The sequence below is a fragment of the Suncus etruscus genome, chromosome 16 (assembly GCF_024139225.1).
Source record: "Suncus etruscus isolate mSunEtr1 chromosome 16, mSunEtr1.pri.cur, whole genome shotgun sequence".
Taxonomy (NCBI): Eukaryota; Metazoa; Chordata; class Mammalia; order Eulipotyphla; family Soricidae; genus Suncus; species Suncus etruscus.
In genome coordinates, this window is record NC_064863.1 from 4161766 (window position 1) to 4185539 (window position 23774).

General features: G+C 36.7%; 1 protein-coding gene across 1 annotated transcript in view; it reads left to right on the top strand.

The window, feature by feature from the left end:
- Positions 1–231: 231 nt before the first annotated feature.
- The window catches only part of SCG5 (secretogranin V), a 239057-nt gene continuing 215514 nt past the window's right edge, over positions 232–23774 (top strand). Inside the window, exon 1 of the mRNA XM_049789808.1 lies at positions 232–237. The gene's annotated coding sequence lies outside the window, so the exon portion shown is untranslated. The remainder of the gene's footprint in view (positions 238–23774) is intronic.

Genomic DNA, 23774 nt, shown 5'->3' on the forward strand with positions numbered 1-23774 from the left:
AGTTTGTATTTCTATGTCCCGAAGATAGTACGTTCTTCCCTCATCAACAACCTTGTAAGATGTACAGATAGTCCCAATATTTGTATTTCTACAAATCAAAAAATAAAAAGTGGCAACACTCTTTGTTGTAAACAGCAAGACACAAAGAGAGAGAGAGATAAAACCAAAGCCTAGGGCCTGAGAGATACCACAGAGGTAGGGCATCTTGCCTTGCACACAGCCAACCCAGGACAGACGATGGTTTGAATCTTAGCATCCCATATGGTCCCTCAAGCCTGCCAGGGGTGATTTCTGAGCTCAGAGTCAGGAGTAACCCCTGTGCACCGCTGGGTGTGACACCCTCCTCCAAAAAAATAAATAAACCAACCCAAAGCCTAGTCTAAGCCTGACACTTCTACTTACTAAAACAGTCTTTACTCAATATGTTGACCCTTTTGGGCCCGGAGAGATAGCACAGCGGGTTTGCCTTGCAAGAAGCCGATCCAGGACCAAAGGTGGTTGGTTCGAATCCAGGTGTCCCATATGGTCCCCGTGCCTGCCAGGAGCTATTTCTGAGCAGACAGCCAAGAGTAACCCCTGAGCACTGCCGGGTGTGACCCAAAGACCAATATACATATATATTGACCCTTTTATAGTTGATGTGAATATTTATGCTCTTTAGGGGGCTTTTCTGGGCAGAGAAAAAGAACTTGGATTTGACAAAAATCTGATTAAGTGAAAAATCTAGAGATATTGTAAAGCAGATAGGGAAAAAACTATGAAAGTCCAGTAAAAATGAGAAACTTTATTATTATTATTTTTACCCATGATCCTTGTTGTTGACCTCGATGAAGATCAGGAGAAATTTATATCGATTTTATTTTGTTCATAGGGTTCTTGAGTGTTATCAGTGGATTCACATATTGAATTAACAGGTGAGAAACTTTTAAAATTCCCTGTTCATGTCTTGCCCCTGTTGGCACTGTTGTTATTACAATAACCAAGTCACACATAGATGTTTGAGGTGCTTGCACACTTTAGTTGTGCTCTGGAGAGACCAAATAGCCATACTACTGATATTGTGCTTGGCCAGCAGGGGGGAAGTGCCACAGATTAAATTTAGTCAGGGGTCCTGCACGGTAAGAGAATGTTCCTTTGTCAAAGAATATTCTTCAGCCTTCTAAAAGGAAAATGACACAATACTCTGAACCCATGTTGTTGAGTGAAAAATGTAAGTAACATATATTAATTGAGACATGATTAGGATTTTCACATAAAATGATGTATTTGGTAACTACAGCAATTTATGAGACCCATTTTAAAGAAGATAAACCTGAGACTCAGAGTGTCTACAGAACTCTGAGTGCAGTATGGAACATCTTACAATATTTAAGAATGTTATGCTTATGTGTAGCCCATGATCTATTTATTTCACTCTTACAAGAATCTTACTCATGGTTTTGCACTCTTATAAGTAGCTTATGGATCTGTGAGAAATATGGAGTCTAACATTGGTTCTTTCTGTCCTAACAACTGCAGTATAGTTAATTGTTTATATATTAAAGTTTCCTTGTATGTGCAAATTAAATATACTATGAATTTCCAGGCTCAGCCCTAACTGACATAAGCATCTACCATATTCCACTCAAATGCAATGTACTTATGAGGAAGTGTTTTTAGATCCAGTTTTCAGCTGGAAAATCTGAGATGAGGACCTACCTGGGCCAGATCCACAGGGCATTAGGTACATCTCATTACAGATGCTTTGGCCAGTTTTGCCTTCCCCAGAATCTTATAACAGGCTTTAACAGAGCATCGGAGGTGAGGGTAGAGATAAAAGTTCAAGCCAATGACAGAACTTGAGAAAGAGGAAGGTTATCAGCTGAAATAATTTTTCTTTTGACAATCTTGGGATTCTGAAACTAAATGGGGTAGAGTTCTATTAACTGGGGAACTAAACTATAGAGGCAGTCAGTAGTTGTAAAGCTATAATCTTACTAAAATTAACCAAATAATTGAAATGTGAGAAATGCCTCACAAATATGATGGTTTTAGATGTTTTAACCCTTGTCAAATTTGTGGGTAAAAATTCTCATACTTTTTAATTTTTATTCATTTATTCCTTTCTCCTCCCTTTTTCTCTTTTTCTCATTATTTTAAGGAGTATTTACCTTTTGTCTCTTAAAAGACATTGAGAAAAAGCTTTATACAAGTCCTTTAATGACAATTAAATTTTTATTGCCAATTAATTTTATTACATTATATAAACACCATTTATGCAAGGGATTGTTTATAAGACAGTTGATTTCTCTTTCCAAAAATACAAAGTTATTCATGATTGAGTTTCAGTCATAGGATATAAAACACCCTTCATTAGTTCACATATCCCACCACCAATGTCCCCAATTTCCCTCCTCTCCCTGCCTGCCTCTGGGGCAGACATTTCTCTCTCTCTCTCTTTTTTCTCTCCCTCACTCTCACTTTTCTCCCCCCTTTTAGATACTATGGTTTGTATTGTTGTTAGTGAAGAGTATCATGCATATCACTTTATCTCCTGCCAACTCTTGTCCAGAGTGATCATTTCCAACTATCATTGAAACAGTGGTCTCTTCTCTGCTATATCTGCACTCCCATTCTTTGTGGGAAGCTTCATACTAAGGGTCTTCCTGGCCCTTATCTCTATTGTCTTTGGTATTACTACCATGCTATAACTTTTCTTATATTCTACAAGTGAGTGAGATCATTCTATGTCCATCCCTCTCCTTCTGAATCATTTCACTCAACACAATATTTTCCATAGTATTCGTGTATAAGTAAACTTCATGATTTCATTTTTCCTAACAGATATATAGTATTCTATTCTGTAAATACACCATAGATTCTTAAGTCACCTAAGTTTTGGGGTTGTTTCCAAATTCTGGCAATTTTGAGTAGTGCTGCAATGAATATAAGGATGCAGAGGGTTTTTATATATTGTGTTTTTGGGTTCCTATGGTATATCACTAGGAGTGGCATTGTTGTGCCATGTGAATACTCAAATTCTCATTTTTTGAAAAATATCCATATTGTTTTTCCAAAAAGCTAGACCAGTCTACATTCCCATCAGTAGTGAATGAGAATCCATTTTTTCCTACATTCACACCAGCACAGTTTGTTTCTTGCTCTTTGGATGTGTGCTGACATTGGAGCTAAAGATGATATATCACTGTTATTTTATTTAATTTTTTTTGTTTTGGGGGGCCAGACCCGGCTGTGCTCAGGGGTTACTCCTTGCTCTTCACTCAGCAATTGCTCCTAGCAGGCTCAGGGAACCATATGTGCTGCCAGGAAATCGAACTGGGTCTGTTCAGAGTTGACTGCATGCAAAGCAAAAGCCCTACCACCGTGTTATCTCTCGGACTCCCTCTCATTGTTATTTTTACTTGAATCTCCCTAATAATTAATAATGTGGAGCATTTTTATGTATCTTTTGGCCATCTGAATTTCTTTGAGGAAATGTCTGTTCATTTCTTCTTCCCTCCCCCCATTTTCCAGATGGGATTGAACTCTACCAGTCCTTGTATATGTTGGAAATTAAGCCCTTATCAGATGGGTATTGGGTGAATAGTTTCTCCCATTCAGTGTGTAGTCTATGTATCCTAGTCACTGTTTTCTTTGAGGTGCAGAAGCTTCTTTGTTTGATGTAGTCCTATTTGTTTATCTTTGCTTCCACTAGCTTGGCCAGTGGTGTTTCACTCTTGAAAATGTCTTTAGTTCCAATATCATGGAGTCTACATTTTCTCTATATCTCCTATGATTTGGGATCTGATATCAAAGTCTTTCAACAATTTTGATTTGATTTTTGTGTATGACATTAAAGAGAGGTCTAAGTTCAATTTTTTTGCATCTAGTGGACCAGTTTTCCCAACACCATGTGTTGTCCTTGCTCCATTGTGCATTTTTTGCCCTTTTGTTAAAAATTAATTGATCATGTTCCTGAGGGTCAGTTTTAGAATATTTGAGTTTATTCCATTGATTTGAGGGTCTGTCTTTATTCTAATGATTTTTTAATTAGTAATATTATTTTGACCAAAGTGGATTACCAATCATTCACAGTAGTATTTTTGGTATATAGTAACATTGAATCAGGGGCATTCCCACCACCAATGTGTCCTCCCTCCACCCCTGTTCCCAGCATGCATCTTTTAATGAGTGCTGCTTTATAGTTTGAAGTTAGGGAAATAAATACCTCCCATCTTATTTTCCCAATGTTTTCTTCAGGTATTCATGGAAATTTAATATTCCATATAAATTTCAGGAGTGTTTAATCTATTTCTTTCTGAAATGTTGAGTATCATTATAGAGATTGCATTAAATCTGCATTATATATTTATTTGATAAGAATTCATTTTTAGTGATGTTAAACCTCCCAATCCATAAGCAGGGTATATGTTTCTATTTTCTATGTCCTCTTTTATTTCTTGAAGTAATGTTTTATAGTTTTATTTCAATACATCTTTCACTTCTTTAGTTGACTCCAATGTACTTGATTGTACCTTTGAGGCACAATTGTGAATTGGGATTGTTTTTTAATAGCCTTCTTCTTTTTAATTATTTGTAAATAGAAACTCCATATATTTTTACATTTTTATTTTTCAGCCTGACAATACTATACAAATATATTGTTTCTAGATGTATTTTTGTGGAGTAATTTGATTTTCTAAAATAGTATTATGTTATCTGCAAACAGTGAGAGCTTGAGTTCTTTCTTGATGGATCAATTGGTATATTTTTCTTGCCTAATTTCTATAGCAAGTACTTCCAGTATCCTATTGAATATAAGTGGTGAGAGGGGGCAAACTTGTCTTTTGCCAGATCTTAAAGAAAAGCCTTTTAGTTATTTCCCATTGAGTATAACGCTTGCCAGAGGCTTGTGATAAATGACTTTGACTATATTGAGGAAGATTCTTTCAATTCCCATTTTGTTAAGGGTTTATTATGAAAGGGTGCTGGAACTTGTCAAATAATTTAAATGAATTTGATATAATAATATGATTTTTATATTTTCTTATGTTGATATGTTGTATTATATTGACTAACTTGCATATGTTAAACTATCCTTGCATCTCTAGAATGAATCTTACTTGGTTATGGTATGGGACCTTCTTAATGAGTTGTTTGATTCTATTTGCTAGAATTTTGTTGAGGATCTTTGTACTTGTGTTCACCAAGAATATCAACATATAATTCTCTTTGTGTGTGGTGTCTCTGTTTGGTTTTGGTATCACGATGGTATTAGTTTCATAGAAACTGTTTGGGAGTGTTTCTGTTTCTTCAGTTTCCCTGGAAGAGCCTGAAAAGAATTGGCAGTAAAAGTTTAAAAGTTTAAAACAATTTATTAGAGAAATCATCTGAGCCTGGGATTTTATTTTTTGGGGAAGGCTTTAATTACCATTTTACCTTTCTTGGTAGTGATAGGTTTATTCAAGTATTGCATGTCATTTTGGTTTAAACTTGTGAGGTTTTAGCAGTCCAAAATTTATCCATTTCTTCCAGGTTTTCTCATTTTTGTGACATAAAGCTTCTCAAAGTAATCTATGATTACCCTTTGAATTTCTGTAGTATCTGTTGTGATGTCCTCACTTTCATTTCTGATTTGATTCATTAAGCTTTTCCCTTTCTTTGTGAGTCTTGCTAATGATTTGTTGATCTTTTTCCTTTCAAAGAGCCGACTCTTGCTTTTATTCATCTTTTGTATTGGGAGGTGTTCAGTTTATTGATTTCTGCTCTAAGTTTTATTATTTCCTTCCTTCTGTCTGCTTTCAGCTCATTTTGTTGACCAGTTTTTAATCTCTTAAGTTGTACCATTAAATTGTATAGATAAGCCTTTTCTTCCTTCATGAATTTTTGTAAAACTACACATTTTTCCTCAGTACCACTTTGCTGTGTCCTACAAATTCTAATAATTCATGATTTCTTTTTTTTTTTTTCATTTGTTTCTAGGGATCTTTTGATATCTCTTTGGTTCCTCTCTGAGCCATTGATTGTTTGGTAGTGAGATGTTTAATATAAAGCTTAGTCTTTGCTTTTATTTGTAATTAACTTCTATGTTCATTGCATCATGATCTAAGATAGTTGATACAAATTTTATCTCTTGATTTTATGGAGGTATGGCCCAGCATATGGTATATTTTGAAGAATGTCCCATGTGCTTTGGAGAAGAATGTATATTCAGTATATACATGTTGCAGAACAACCCTTGATGGGGTTGGCTGATGGAGGGATGGAAGATGAGGTCTTTCTCCTCCAGCTTGGACCACGTGTCTGCTACCCTGTTCAGCCGGCGGTTCTGAGGTGAATGTGGTGGGTATAAAGCTAACAGACAGGCAAGCTTCTGAAGATAATAGCTTTATTCCATGCATAAGGCTGAAATCCAAAGCCCCAGAATCAACCACAGGAAAAAAGCCCTAGCCTTCCACAGAGCTTGCTTTTATACATAATAATCAGGTACCACCCAAGGGTGGAAGCAGAATGCCAGGTCACACCCTAGGGTAGGGCACAATCATGATCAGGGTAGGATCAGTAACATAATAATCCCATGGAAATGTTTACATACACAATTACCCCCCCTGTTTTTTAGTAAACAAACATAATAATATACACAAGTAAGTAATATTGTCTATACACACATATCTACTAAGCTCCTCTTTTCCATTTCTTACTTCAAAGTATATCTTTGTTGATTTTTAGTTTGGTTGATCTATCAAGAGGTGACAGGGCAGGGTTGAAGTCTCCCACAACTATTATGTTGGTATTCATGTCTTTCTTCAAGTCTATTAGCAGTTGTTTTAAGGATTTTTTTCATTGGGTGCATATATGTTTACTAATGTAATTTCTTTCTAATGTACATATCTCTTGATTATTAAGAAATGACATTTTCTGTCTCTTATTCTTTCTAAGCATAAAATTTATGTCATCTGATATAAGTATGGCCACTCTATTCTTTTTTAGGAATTGTTTGCTTGAGGGATGTCTTCCAAAATTTGACTGAGTCTATGTTTGCTCAAATTATTCAAATGTGTTTCTAGTACGCAGAAAAATGTATTAAATTTTATGATACATGTTGCCACTTTGTGTCTCTTAGCTGGTGCATTTAGTCATTGAAGTTGAGAGAGATTATTGTCATAGGATTTTGTGTAATCTTTTGTTTGTATGCTTGTGAGGTCTGATCTGCAGTGCCTTAAAGTAGACACTTCAGACACTTCAGAACTTCTTTTAAGGTTGGTTTTGAGTCTGTAAAGTTCCTGAGCTGTTTATCTGTGAGGCTGTGAATTATTCTTTCTTCAAACATGAATGAAAGTCTGTTTGGGTGAAGTATTGTTGGTGAGGCATTCACCAACTCATTACATTCAGTTTCTTCACTATTTCTCACCACTGTTTTTGTGCTTTTGGGCACTCTCTTTTGCAGGTTGCTTGTGATAAATCTATTGTAAATCTTAAGTTTCTTTCTTTGTATATAATTTCCCTTTTCAACCTAGTTGCTTTTAGTATTTTATCTCTATGGTTTTCATCATTGTAGCTAAGATGTGCTTTGGGGTGTTTTTATTTGGGTCTTTTTTGAATTGTAGGCATACAGAATGTGAATGTAAGCAACCTTCAGCTCTGGTGTCTTTGACTAGTGCTTCTTTATAGGGATTTTCTTCCTAGCCCTAGGGGACCCCAATACTCTTGTGTTATTTCTGTTAAATTTATCCCAAAGATTTATTGTAATTTGTTCACTTAGTTTGAGGATTTTTTCCATCTTCTGTTTGTTGATTTTTAAGGCTCTTTTCCAACTTCTTCTGCTGAATGGAACTGTAATGCAACTCATTTTCCAGCTCACTGACTCTATCTTCAACAGCTGTTACTCTGCTGGTAAGGCATTCCAGTGAGTTTTCCATCTTGTCTATCAAGTTTTTCAGTCTTAATATTTTTGTTTGAAGTATTCTCATTTCTATTCCCATATCCTCTTGCATCTTGCTGCCTGTTCATTCCATGCTATGAGTTCTTTGAACATCCTTAACAGTTCTGTTCTAAAATCCTGATCAGAGAGGTTATATAGGAGGCTGATGTTAGCTGGGTCTTCAGAACTATCATCTTCTTTCACTGAGTGTGGTGTGGTTCTATATTGCTTTTTCAGTGTGATCTTTATATTGTGGTGGTGTTTTTATGTGTTGTGGTGGAACTCCTAGACTAGAAGAAATGTGCAGCCATTTAGTGAAGCAGAGCAGTCATGTTCTTGTCTGGAAAGATTTACTTCACCTTGGTTCTGTTCAAAATGGTGTTTCTATTCCCCCCCTCCTTTTTTTTTTTTGCTTTTGGGCCACACCTGCTGGTGCTCAGCGGGTAGTCCAGACTCTGTGTTTTTGAATCATTGCTAATGGGCTTAGGGACCATATACAATGTTGGGAATCAAACCTAGGTCAGCCATGTGAGAGGCAAATGTCCTATCCCTGAACTTTTGCTCCAGCCCCCAAAATGGCCCTTTTCATTAAAAAAATTTTTTACTTCATTTAAAGAAAATACTTAACATAGTTGACCTAATGTATTTGTTTCCAGGTAAGTGAAAGCAAATGTATTGGGGAAAAATAAAAAAATAAAAGGAAAGGGAAGAAAAAAAGATTTTTTTAAAGAAATAAAAAATTAGTACAGCACCAAGCACATTTGTGAAAATTATTGTATCTCCAATGAAGTCATCAATACAAAAGCAACAGGTTTAGTAAGGTCTTGTTGTTAGCTGTCCATTCTTTTCAAATGGCATGATTCTATTGGAATGATCACATCAATAAATGAAGTCATCCAGAAGTTCAAAGCACTATTTATTATTGATACTTTGAGTTTTAAGAGCATGTAGAGAGCTGTCAGGTCTCCTGGAGGAGGAAGATATGGAGGGAGGTACTCACCATCACTCCACAAAGCCCTAGTGATATCAACCCAAAGACTGGCATACCTGAAGTTTGGTCAGATTGGTGTCCTCCAAGGAAATCATAAAGAGGTGATTAAACAGGGCCATTGGGAAAACAGTGATTCTGAGTGATGGAGGCAGGAAGCCTGACTTCAATAGGGCAAGGACTTAGCCCATTCGCTCTTCCCAAAATGGCCAGTTTTCTGCTTTGTGGGCCTTTGTACCCATGGTCTTTCATGGTTTGGTTTACATCTGTTCAAGAGTGAGTTTACTTATGGATCTGGCCTGATTTGAACATGGCAACTAAATTTGTGGCAAACAGCAGCCAGACATCTTGTAAAAAGGAAGATGTTGAGAGAGGGTGCCCACACTCACTCCAAGAAGCACTCATCATATCAGCCCAAAGACCCCTGAACCTGAAGTTTAGTCAGGTTGATATTTCTGAAGGTAATCTTAAAGGGGTGATGGAGGCAACAGGCAGAGTGGGGACTTGGGAAATAATGGTTTTTAGTCCAAACACTGCCCACAGCCTGCAGCTACAGCTCCTGATGTGGATCATAATCTTTTTTTTTTTTTTCTCCTGGCCAAGATCTAGTCTGAGGACACTCACCTCAATTCAGTTCAAAATGCCAATTTGAATTTTTTTCAATTACCAGTCCTTGACACAGATCACAAAGAGCAAGAACAACCATTACGTTCATGAATGTGGAGAGAAAGAAACGCTCATTCACTGCTGGTGGAAATGCCATCTAGTTCAGCCTTTATGGAAAACAATATGGATGTTCCTTTAAAAAATGGTTCTTAGGCTCCCAAATGATACAGCAAAACTACTCCTAGGGATATGCCCTAGGAATACTAAAACACGATACAAAAATGCCCTCTGCACTCCTATGTTTACAGCAGTGCTGTTTACAATAGCCAAAATATGAAAACAACCCAAATTCCTGAGTGCCTAAAAAAACAGTAGTACATCTACACAGTGGAATACTATGCAGTTAGAAAAATGACATCATGAAATTTGCCTATAATGGATGGATATAGAGATTATTATGCTGAGTGAAATAAATCAGAGAGAGAGAGAGATAAACACAAAGTCTGACTCATCTGTGGGGTTTAAGAAAAATAAAAGACAGTAGGGTAATAGTACCCAAAGACTATAGAGATGAGGTTTGGAAGGACCAGCCCATAATATGAAGCTTACCACAAAGAGTGGTGAGTGCAGTTAGAGAAGTAACTACACTGGCAGCCACCATGACACTTATAGAGAAGTACAATGCCTGTCTTGAAGGCAGGAGGAGATGGGGGAGGAGGGAGATGAGGGACATTGGTGGTAGGAAATTTGCACTGGTGAACAGGGGGTGCATTTTATGACACATTACGAACATGTCTGTAACCATGTAACTTAAATAAAGAAATTATTTTCATCAAAAAAACATTGTTTTAAATTACCAGTCCTTAAAAGAACAGAACAATTTAGGAAAAGATAAATATTTGACCCACAGAAAAAAATCACTAATGATGGAGTTTCAGGTTTTAACGAAGATAAGATATAAATCTATATATAAAGAGAGATATTTCATTTAGGGGTCACATAGGACAGTGCTCAAGGGTACTTCTGTCTCTTCACTCATGAATATCTCCTGGTAGTGTTTAGGAGACCATATGGGGTGCCAGGAATCAAACCCTGAACATGCAAAGCAAACATACCCTACCCACTCTATTTCCTCTAGCTCTTTAAAAGATATTTTTAAGTAGGATCTTTCTTTTTTTTTTTTTTTTTTTTTTTTTGGTTTTTGGGCCACACCCGGTAACGCTCAGGGGTTACTCCTGGCTATGCGCTCAGAAGTCGCTCCTGGCTTGGGGGACCATATGGGACGCCGGGGGATCGAACCGCGGTCCGTCTCCTAGGCTAGCGCAGGTAAGGCAGGCACCTTACCTCCAGCGCCACCGCCCGGCCCCTTAAGTAGGATCTTTCTAACTTATTCAAACAACATCATAGATGAGGTCTCCTTTTTATCTCTCATGACTCCCAGACTCCCTCTCTGGATTGTTAGGGGCAGAGTGTACACTTTTTTGTTTGTTTTTGGGTCACACCCGGTGGTGCTCAGGGCTCATTTCTTGCTTTGCACTCAGAAATCTCCCTGGCAGGTTTGGGGGACCACCTGGGATGCCAGGAATCGAACTAGGGTCTGTCTTGTGTTTGTCGTGTGCAAGGCAAACGCCCTGCTGCTGTGCTATCACTCTGGCTCCCAGAGGGAACACTTAATCTAGATTCTTCTGTTATATTTGTATGCAGCATGCTCATGGCTGACCAAATTTAACCTGTGCTGAACCAATTTCCTTTGATAAAGTTTATGTTCCAGACTATCTGATGCTTGAAAGTTTTTGTGCTGAGCTGAAATCTCGGAGGAGTTGAGGTACCTTTGAAACAAGAGGTCAGTCTTAAAGATATTTTTGTTCTCTGTTCCTTCAGTCAGGCTCACTGCCAGGTTCATTGCCTGTGGTGGTATGAATAACAACATGCTTTCCTTTGGAAAAAAGTTGCTATCGGTGTGGTGCCTGTCATACATGCCCGGTAGTAAAACAGAATCCTGAAGTTTAAGGTCTGTAATAGGAAAAGACAGGTCAGAGAGGACTATTGGAGTATCAGAGGATATATATATAAATATATATATACATCTTAGTTAGATGCAGACATCTTAGTTAGTTGCAGTGGTTTTCTCTATTTTTTGCCCAAAATAAAAATGTCATTCTGGACAGAATACATTTGATTGACATGTACATTGATCACCTCCACACAAGGCAATAATCATTGTACTAGCTTTTTCTCTAGAAAAATGGGCAAATGTCTGTGTTCATTTGGATCAACTCGAGATCAAATAAGCACACATTCCATATGTTGCTTTTTCTGTTTTTAGTACTAGGCACAAAGAATTCATGGGGAGCTTGCTAAATATGTTTAACACATTTTCGAATGTGAATTATAAATATTGGTGGATTCTTTTCAGGAAAGACTATCACTCCGAAATAGATCATGAATGAAACTTTCCCCCTCAGGAAAAAGAGGTGATTTTCAGACTCAAAGAAGAGCTGAACTGGGAATGGAAGACAAGTCCTCTAGGAGGATGTTAATAATCAGTGGAACTGACAGGCCTTTACCACAGTATACATTTTGCAGTCAACAAATCCTTCCCATTCACAACCTCATTTGATCCTCATGATTTCCTGTGAGGTTTAGTGCTAGTAGCAGCCTCCTTCTGAGGAAAAAAGACCTGGGCACTGAGGAGAACTTGACCCCTCTGAAACAGGGATCTCCTGAGAATGACCAGTTCAGATTAGCAGTTTGGGGCTGTTTCTCCAGTGTGGTCAAGCTGCATTTTACCACCATGCTGAGTTCAGCAAGCTCTTTTATTTTTTTGATTAACTCACTACCTTACCAGGGATCCTTCATAAATGGCCTCTTGCCTGGAAGAGACAGTGTCTGTCAGCAGAGTTTCAGACCTACTACTTGTTGAACAAGGCTCTGATCAGCTTTAACAATGTCCTAGGCCTTAGAATGAATTGTCCCCAAGCTCAGAATAGTTTCCTGCCGAAGGAGGACAGGGAGAAGGGGCCCCCCAGCAGTTACCAAGGTGTCGATTGTAAATCATTAACCAGGAGCTGAGAGAAACCTGAGCAAGTTCACGACAAATGAACACGAATATGAAGGTCTCTCAAGACTGACAGATAGATGATACTGAGTAGTAATCTTTCCTAGTTTCCTAAATATGATATCTTGGGGAAGGCAATGTTTAGCATTTTCTACTGGGGTGCAAAACTGCTCTCCTTCTTTTGGGTGATCTACATTCCTAGCTAACTTCCTGAATATCTCCTCATTCTCAGAGCTGTATTCAGTGTCCCCATTATCCCAATTTTTTTTCTTTCAGCTCTCTGTGGAGACACTGCAACTGTTCTTGCTACCCCAAAGTCTTGAATTCTAGGTTTATTCCCTCTCTGAGGCTCCACTGCTTACAAGGCCGGGGCAGGGGTGGGGGGACTACTGGTAAATGTGAATAAATAGCAATAAATAAATAAATTAATTTAATTGAATAAAAATAAATGAATAAAAAAATCAATAAATGAATCTGATTGTTCAGCCCCTGGGTAATCAATATTCTAATTCTTTTATGGGCCAAGAAAAACCTCCAGAATACAAAGTTTTAGAGAAGAGAAGCCTCAGGTTGATAAGACATTATTGATGATAGAATAGAAGTCTTGTAATTCAGACCTTGTAATCAGATTCACCTAAGACCAAATCCTAGTTCTGCCACTTTCTTACAGAAATTATATGACAATTAATTAGTCTAATATTCAATTATTCAATGTTAATTATATTAATTATTAATTATTTGATATAATATCATAATATTTCCTCATCTATAAAATCAGAGAATGAATAGATGCCCTATCATATTTCTGTCACCATTAGATAATAAAAGTTTCTTATTATGGAATAAAAATCACCTTTAACAAGTCTAAGAAAAGAGAAGTATATATTACACAAATATAAAGGTATTTTAAAACTTCTAAGAAATTCCACTGACACTCAAGTAAACTGAAATTAAGGACTCCAGGGCCAAGACATAGTAGTCTCATGTTATTATCATGAACATATTTGTTTGTTTGATTCTTCCTTTTGTTTTGGGGTGTGTGTGTGTGTGTGTGTGTGTGTGTGTGTGTGTGTGTGTGTGTGTGTGATAATGCTGCACTCAGTGCAGTGTTCAGTGATTTAACCTGATGTGGAGCTGAGATTTAATCTAGTTCTGTTGTATTCAAGATAAACATTTGAGATTAACCCTCCGTACTATCTCTGGTCATGTTCGTTCGACTCTCATCTGCCCTACATCAGTTTTTTTCCTCAGTAAGGAAACCTTGGCTCCAAAATTTTTAGATTTTGAACTCAGTCTCTATGAGTGTAGACCAGATTGAGACTAAATTTTTAATCACCTATCCTGAATTCCAAGTGTACTGAGGCAGGTTGGTTTGTTGTTGTTGTTTGTTTGTTTATACAATGCCTGTCTTGAAGGCTGGCAGGGGATGGGGGAGGAGTGGCAGGAAAGTTGCATTAGTGATGGGGGTGTGCATTTTATGGCTGAAAAACCCAATTACGAACAGGTCTATAAACATGGTGCTTAAATTAATTATTAAAAAAATAAAGCTTGAAAAGCAAGCTGAGGCAGGCAGATCATTTTGTGTGTCTTGACTCAGAGCTCATTCTCTCCTTTCCTCTTTCTTCTCTCTCTCTCTCTTTCTCTCTCTCTTTCTTTCTCTCTCTCTTTCTTTCTTTCTCTCTCTCTCTCTCTTTCTCTCTCTCTCTCTCTCTTTCTCTCTCTCTCTCTCTTCCCCACCCCAACAAAAAGGTCAGGTCCTAAAGTTATATTGTTCTAGCTTGTAATCTCTCCTTAGTTCAGCCCCGTCAATTAGAACAGAAGCACCACCTTGATAGAATTGCCAAGTAAAGTTACCAGAGAAAGAGAAAATTGTCTGCAGAAGGTGGTCTCCTTGGGTGAGGATGGTCCTTGGCAGACAAAAATCATGAGTCAAAATGCATAAAGAATGTAGTTTATAGATAAAGGCCATGTCCTACTCTTTTTTTTTTTTTTTTTTTTGTCTTTAGGCCAACTGATTTACAAAGCTTTTAATAATAGGCTCAGGTGGATAGTGTTCCAACTTTATCAGTGTCTGTCCCCTGCCAATGACCCAAGTTTTTCTTTCCATCCTGCAAAAGACACATTTTGGGGTTTAATTATTGTAGTCTGTTTACAGCAGTGTTGTCTCTAATGGTTCTCATCTCTCTACCACTGAAGCATTCAATGTCCTGACCAATTCCCAATTAGTCCACGTCTTTCTTCTCTCCTCCATTCTTCCCCGTCCTTGGAATTCTCATCCATGTTCTCTAAAGCAAAGAGTTTTGATCTCTCCCATTCTCTTGTCTGGTTTGTGACAACATCAGTATTTGCCTTTCTTCCTTAGACTTACTTCGCTTAACATTATACTCTCTCCTTCCATCTAAGATACAATGAACTGCATGACTTAATCCTTTCTTGTGGGTATTTAATGTTTATTTATACACACACAGCTTAGTTATCCAATTATCTGTCATTGGAAATTTGGGTTCTTTCCATATCCTGACCATTGTACTACACATTAAAGTTCCCACTCTTTTGAATGGACTCATCTTGCTCCCAGGGCAGAGCGTTAGATTAGCTTCTTCAATTAGAAGAGAAGGACAACTACAATTACATCTAATTGTCTTTTTCATTTCAAGTGCCTAGTCTGTGTAGGCAAAGAGGATGCCGAGAAATCCATGTCCTTGTAGAACTTATAAGGTGAGACTAAAACAAAAATCAAAACATATAAGGTGATGAGCTTCAGAGAAAATACTTAAAGGAAAATTGACATAAGTGACCTTTACCCATGTATATACCCATATATATAAATATATATTTATATTTAATATATATTTAAAGGAGACATTGACATCAGTGATCTTTACTCAGAAATTCAGGAGATTCTACTTGGGGAAGAAGACAAATAGAGGAACAAATTACTGATATTGATGGCATCTATCAATGGATGAAAGCATCCAACCTTTAGTGATCTCTAACTAAACCATCTCTAAAGAGAAAGAGCTGCTGAAAGTCAGTTTACTGAGAGAACACAGGAAATTACAGTCGGGGTTTCAAACTAAAGACCCAGCTGTGAAAAGAGCAGCCAGTATAGCCCTCACCTCCTTGGGGCTATACTTTATGAAACAGCTGAGATAACTACATCATACTGATGGTAGAGACAACAGCTTCAGAAAGGCCAACTGTCCATTTGCACACAGACACAGGTCACTGAAGGAAGAAACTGCAAAGCCAGGAAAGAAAGAGATCTAAGAACCATTTCTAAAAGAGGCTACCAACCTTTTTATTTTTTTCAGTGCCTTTAATTCTGCATGCTAATCAAGAGACAGCACCAGAGGTGGAAAGCCCATTATGTGATTGTGTTCCACAGCCCTGCGTGCAATAATCACTGCTGAGTATTTTGAGCTAAGACATTAGCTAATAAAGGGCCAAGAGGAAATGGAGAGTTCGAGATCATTCAAGATACTTAAGCAAAATGAAGTTTTCTTCTGAGGTTTTTTATTGTTCACTACTTTGAGGAAAGAATGTGTAGCTATTGGGCAGAAAGATGCAGAAGTTAAATGCCTGTTATGTGCCTCTTGGCATAATAAGAGATAAATATAATTTATGTAAAGTTAATTATAAAGAACAACAATTCCATTCGCTTGTAGCAGGTGACCCAAGAAGAAGGGTGGAAGTAGAATAAGCTTCTTAATTAAACTAAATTAATAACTATGTGTCCCCTTGCTCCTTATTAAGCAATTCTGATGATCAGAACAGGAAACTTCTTTTGTTGTTTGGACAGACAATTTCACTTATCTTTCATAGTTTATAATAATATGTCCAGACATTCCCACAAACTACGGTTATATTGAGGAATGAAAATAAACAGGAAAGAGGAAATAGGACAATTGCCCCCTTGTCTTTCTCATATCTACAACTTGATATATTGAAACAACGTATTAGTTTGGTTTTCTGATTATATTATAGATATGATAGCTAATATTTCTTTCTCCTGGCATCTTTGACACCAGAAGTTTAGGATTTGGGATAAAAACATGTCAGGTCACTATTTCACAGAGCAAATTATCATTAAAGTATGTGTCTACCTACTTTTTCATCTCCCTGTTTATCTAATAAATAGTATAGACCTGTGATGCAAAATCAAAGTTTACATATTCTTTTCTTCTACTCCAACTCAGTCTCTTCTCCATAGATAGTGACATTACATGGAAATATGCAGTCTATGCAACCCAAGTTTAATAGTTCCCTATACACTGTCCTTCTTCTCCTGCCATTTTTTACTTCACAGATTAACATCCATATCAGTACAATCATTTTTTTGCAAAGGCCACAGAGGTCAGAATACCATTGCACATTTGGTCCATAATTTATTAATTACTCTCCGAATGATGAATATTTTGGTTGTTTCCAAGCTTTTCTCACTGCAAAGTACTCTACTTCTAGATATTGGGCTTTTGTTTAAAGGCAGTCCAATTTAAAAATGTTCAGCTAGTTGATAAGTAATGCCTTACAGTTCAACTGAAAATGTGAAATGGCAGTCTTGTAACTCAGCTGATGTGACTGAGAGTTATAGAGCGCTATCCTTTTCTACCATCTATTACCATAAAGTAATGAAAAACAGCAGGGGAAAAAATCTAGGTTTTTAAAACAAATTTCCAATCTTTCATTTATCCAGATAGAGTAAGTATAGGATGGGTGTTTCCTCTATAAAATTTTAAAAAATACTTCCCAGAATATTTCACATGTGTGAAATTTCTAAGGTAGAAAGCAAATCATTGGGAGGGGGGCAGAATGATAGTATCACTATTAGAGGACTTGCTTCACACACAGCCAACCCAGATGCAATGAGCACCACCATATGGTTCCCGAGCACCACCATGAATCAGTCCTGAGTTTAGAACTAGGAGCGGCTCCTGAGTATTGCTGGGTATGCACCTCCCCCCCAAAGAAAGCAAAGCATCAGACACTTATGAAGTTGGTGTGGTCCTATATATGGTGAAGGAAGCAGAGGTAGCTGGTAGGTTTCATCTGGTCCTTTCTCACCTCATCCTCTGCTGCTTGCTGATGAATGTTGCACCATGTATCTCATTATACTTAGTTATGGCTCACATAACTGTACAAAGACATGCTCTCCCTTAGACCTTCCTTTAAAGTTCTTTGACATGACCCTTAGATGTGTTTGGGGTATCTCAGATTTTCATCCAAGTTCTAACAAGCCCCTCTATGTCAGTGATCAAATTGGACTGGTTGATGACTCTGATTTTCTTACTCTTCCTTTCATATATTTCCCAGAGCCTCCCACATGAGTATTATGATTGCATTCTACATTTTAAAAATCCCTTTTTGGTAATAATTTGCTTTCCTATCTGAACCTTGATAGCTACCTACCGGAAATGCACAATTAGTTATAACCTTCCTAAGACACCGTGACCATTTCTAAGTTCTGTGTTGTCAAAGGAAGAAGAAACTTGAGGGTGACAACAAAATAATGACAGATTCCTGTCAACTTCCAAATAGATAGGGTGGAAAAGATTCTTAAGCTCTGATTTGAAGATGTAAATGAAACACCCAGGGATAATATAGGCGCCTTCATCAAAATACTGGAGTTTCCCAACTTCAGATGGCTTAAATGTGGTCATGCTATGTAAAACTATAACTCAAAGGGATAAATAAATGGCTCCAGAGCTAATGTCATATCAGCCACATAAAATTCAATATGTGCCATATTAAATCTATTTACTTGTCCCAGTCCATCATTTCATTCTTCTACTAAACCCAAACCATGTTGGTATAAGTTTACAGATAGACTCTAGTCTATCACCTAAATAGGAAGCTTATCTCTAAATGCTTTTCAAGAATTTAACATATTATCCCTGCCTTTTAAAAATGTCATTATCTCATCGACATTGGAGAGCACCCCGTTTCCCTATAAAATGTCATTTGTTAAATATTAATGGATGCCAAACCCTTGAGTTTTGAGCTGAAAACTGAAATGACCAAGTTATGGGATGGGAGGTATGTGAAGAAGGACAATGCAAACTACAAGTGACATAAGGAGAATGGTGGAGGAGCAGGTTGATGGTGGTGAAGATCAGTAATCTTATATATCAAAAACCATAAAGTTTATCACTACTGTAACCAGGCTATTAAAATAAAATATATATAAATAAAAGATACACTGCTACTTGTGTCAAAGTCCTAAAGTTTAGATATTTTCTATATGATTTTGTTGGGCTAAAAACTTAGGTTAAAATTGACTATTAACTTTATCAATGTTATTTTTCTTTTAGGTGAAAACCTAATGGGTTACCAGATTTTTTCTTACCTTGATAGAATGGTACAACATAAAAATTGACAATTCTAACAATATTAGTTGTATGATTTAGTGGCATTGACTATTCACATTGTTGTATAGTTACTGCCATAGTCAATTTGCAATTTGTTTTCATTTTTCAAACAGAAATTCTAACCCTAAAAACCTTAAATATTCTTTTATTCCTTCTCCTCAGTTCCTAGTATCCTTAAATTTACTTCCTATCTCTATAAATTTGCATACTCTAAATGTTTCATGCAATTGAAATAACACCATAGTTGTCTTTTTGTTATTTTGCTTATTTCATTTAATTTAATGTTTTAATGTCACAATTCTTTTCTTTAGTGAATCAAGATAGTTTTTATTGAATGTAAACTAGAAAGATGTGAGGGGGAAAAGGAAAGAAGTATGTAATCAAGAGAGAACATAAGCTTGAAAGAGCAAGCAAGCAATAAAGGACAGAAAGATAAATGTTCAAAACAACATAGGCTTGAAAAACAAGCCAATATCCCTCAATTCCTGAGGATATGAATTTAATATAAGATTTTTTTCATTCTTTGTCCTGTAATCTCCTTAGGGATTCTTTTTTCTTATAAAAATAAAGCAAATGATGAAGAAATAAATTCAACTTCATAAAGTTTTCTTTTAGAAGATATACTATCATAAAAATAATTACTTAGAGAAAATATAAAGATATTTCTTTATATTGACACATAGAGTGACTGATATAAATGTTATTTCAGGGGCTGGAGTGATAATACAATGTATAGTACACCAGCCTACAAACACTGCTCATCTGAGTTTGATCCAGAGCGTCCCAGGTTGTCAGCCCTTCAAGTACCACCAGGAGAGATACCTGAGCATAGAGCCAGGAATAACACCAAAGCATCACCAAGTATGATACAACAACAACAAATGTCATTGCAACACTGCCAGCTCTTAATCATTTTATAATAGTATTTAAATAAAATCAGCCTTTTAATATAAATGAGAGATAACATGACACACATATGTAATGTATAATTAATCTTTTTTGACACTTCTCTTTTGTGCTGAGAAACATGACTGAATTTTCTGGTGGCAATGAGAATATCTTACCTCTGCCTCTTTTATTCTTGGGGAAATGTTATAATGAGACATGAGATTAAATAAAGCATGTTTCATATAAAAAAATCACAGCAATTTTTTACTTTTGAAAAACAAAAGGGGCTGATTCAGAGACAAATGAATTTATATGGGGGGTGTTAGGAAGAGAGTTAAGTGCATTTTCTTTTTTTTTTTTTTTTTTGGTTTTAGTTGTTGATATTATTTTCCTTAGAAAATTCTTCCACAAATGGTGTTGGAAAACCTGGCCAGTCAAATTTAGCTTAGACCCCTATCACAAATTATGTATAAAAGTTAATTCAAAATTGATTAAAGATCTGTTTTATACCCAAACTCATAAATTATATTGAGAAAAACATAGGTATAATATTCATAGTATTGAATCTAGGGCAATTTCAATAACTCAATCCTACTGGCCAAGTAAATGAAAGTAAAGATAGACAAATGGCATCCCATCAAATTAAGATGTTTCTGCACTGAAAAATAAACAGTTACTAGAAAAAAGGACATCCCACAGACGGGAAGAAAATACTTGTTTGCCATTCACATGGAAGAGGGTTAATATTAAGATATATAAAAAATATTAAGGAAAATTATGAACAAAAATAACAAAAATGTGGAGATGAACAGACATTTATTTAAAGACATCTACAGAAGGTAAATAAATATATAAATATATATTAGTCATCAGAAAGACACAAACCAAAACAACAGTGAGACTGTCATACATAAAAATAAAACAAGCAAGCAACAAAACAAGGAATGCTGTAGATATGCATATAATGGAAACCTCATTCACTGCCAATTCATCCTTTTTGGAAAACAATATGGTCATTTCTCAAAAACACTGAGAATCAAATTTTCATATGAACCAGTAATTCCACTTCTTGACATCTACCTCATGGACCCTGAAACACGTTTTGATTGAAAAAAAATTTTATTTAAAGAAAAGGCATCACATAGTTGACATAACTGATCATGATACATTTGTTTCAAGATAAGGGAAAGCCAAGTTATTCAAAAAATAGAAAGAATACATAAATAGAAACTAAAAATAAAATGAAAGAGGAGAAAAAGAAAGAAGAAAAAGTTCAGTAGCAAGTATATTTGTGAAAATTATTGTATACCCAATAAAGTCATTAAGACAATAACAAAAGATTTAGTAAGCTTTGTTTTAAAAAAGATAAGAGATAAAAATACAATTAAAAAGTGTGTGTGTGTGTGTTTGTAGTAGTTGTTGTTGTTTGCAGAGGCACAGCAAAATAGGGGAAAATAGAAAGGAAATCTTTGGCCTAAAAACAGGAAGAACTCATCCAGCAAGTATCCTAGCATAAGACCAACTCCAGGTTCCAGGCTTACTAAGTTGTCTAACCCCAAAGTCTTTCTCTGTGGTCCCAGTAAAAGCTCTTCACAATCACGGTTGTTGCTGTCAGGTTTCTGTGGCTAGAGATCCTGGAAGTCAGATCCTGAGCATCTGCTGGTTTCTTCTTGCCATTTGGTGATAATGCAGAGAACCCTGCCCTGAAAGCAGGTTGTTGCTATTACCAAATCGTCATGGTGTCATATGAACCCAAGGAGAAAATTGATGCCCAGCCAGCATTAGGGTCATCCCTGGTAGAAGAACATTTCTGGTGCTGGTGTAGAAAACCATGCTGGTTCCATAGTGGGATCCAAGGTTCAGAGGGGAATGGTCAATGTCAGATCTTCTGAAGCCTAAGCCAAGTCCCTATGATAAGTGTTCAGGTGTAAGACCCCATTGCAATATAAAATTTATGTGTTCCTCTCTCTCTTAAATAACAACTTGTTTGCACACTTAAGATTTCCCCCATTTTAATGTGTCTATGCAAAAAGAAACAATGCCACATGGTACTAATGGTACATATGGGGGTAAAAATAACAAGCTAAACAATCCGATAAACTGGTTCTAACATGAACTCAGAACACTTAGAGAAACTTACCTATTAGAATTCCCTACTAAATAGATCCAAAAATGAGGAAAATTGAAGTTACATAAAAAGATAGACATTAAGAGTTTGATACCTATTAAGGAAATACATCTAAAGAAATGTTCAAAGGAGATATACATGTCCCTTTGAAGTCTTTTGAAATAGTCAGGGGTGGAGGAAATAAAATCTGGAGCTTTAACCTGTGATTTGATCTGTGGAGTCTAAAAAATGGCTCCCAGGAGTCACATATAAGGAAATGTCCTCAAGTTGGGGACTTCTCAGAAACCAAAACTGGTAACGAGCTAACAGCTCCACAGTCCACAGCTAAGGGAGGTGGGGGGAAAAGGGCCGCCAGGAGCAAATCAACAGCAGCAGTAGTGGCAACTCCTTCTCGGGCTGAGACATGGTGGGCTGGGAATTTGTCTTTTTATTTTGGGAGCTGGTTGGCAGCTGTCTGGGGTGGGGGGAATGTTCCACTTTCAGAGGAGTTAAGAACTGAGGGTAAAAGGGTTAAATGGGGGGGATAACAGATGGGGAGTGAGAGAGTGAAGGGCAAGAAAAGAATTTGTACAGTAGTAAGCGAATGGGTTGATCCAGTTTTGATCTTTGGAAGCTCAAGTAGACCTCTGAGTTCCACCAGAAGTGATGCCTGAGCACAAAGCCAGGAGAAAGCCCTGAGCATTGCTGGATATGGCAACTTGGTGCTACACAGATGGAACTGGAAGGCATCATGCTAAATGAAGTTAGTTAGAAAGAGGACAAATGCAGAATCATGAACATCATTTGTGGAATATAACGAAACTTAGTATGGGAATAAAAAAATGCTCAAACACCATAGAACAAGAGAACTAGGTTACAGAACTGAGGTTACCATGGTTGAAGCAGAAAGTGACTAGGATGGGATCCTGAAACGAAGATGGAAACACTTTGGATGTGGAATGTGGTGCTAGAATGCTGTATGTATAAAAATATTATTAATAATATTGAAAATTTCAGGGCTTCAAGTTAAAATGTAAGTATTAAAATTTCCCCCATGAAAAGCAATAGGAAAATAGCTACTTTAACCTAGATAGACTATAAAATGATCTACTTAAAAATCAGTATGGGGGCAGGAGCGGTGACACAGTGGTAGGGCATTTGCCTTGCATGCGGCTGAGCTAGGACAAACAGGTTTGATCCCCCAGCGTCCCATATGGTCCCCCAAGCCAGGAGCGATTTCTGAGCACATAGTCAAGAGTAACCCTTGAGCATCACTTGGTATGGCCCAAACCCTCCCAAAAATCAGTATGAATACATGTATAGTTAATTGCTTTCTTTAATGTCTTAATTATCAATCTGTTCAATAAGTGTTATCAATTTATATTCATACTAAACACTATAGGAGATATCGTCCAATATGGCAGCCATAATTCTCATTGAACTTCATAATGTAATTACCACAGCACAAAGATATCAGTTCCTTTGCTGCACTAGCCGTGTTTTAAATACATGTCTCACATAGAACAAAAAAATTACAACAGACAACACAGATAGCAAATTATTGCCACATGAAAAAAAGTTCCAATGGGCAAAACTAATGCCAAAAGTATAATACAAAGTTCTTTATTTAGAAGACTTTCCTATGAGATAGGATCATGTGAGTTACAAATAAAATAAGGACATGCTATCATGTCTTTAACTTTCATTGTGACTACACAAGGTGGGCTATTATTATCCTTATTTTGCTAATGTGTAACTTGAAATACAGAGATATCAAATACTAGGCCACACAATTAACAAGGTGTAATGTCAAATTTGAAGTGAGGTATTGTATAATTCCAATATCCAGGGTTTCTAAC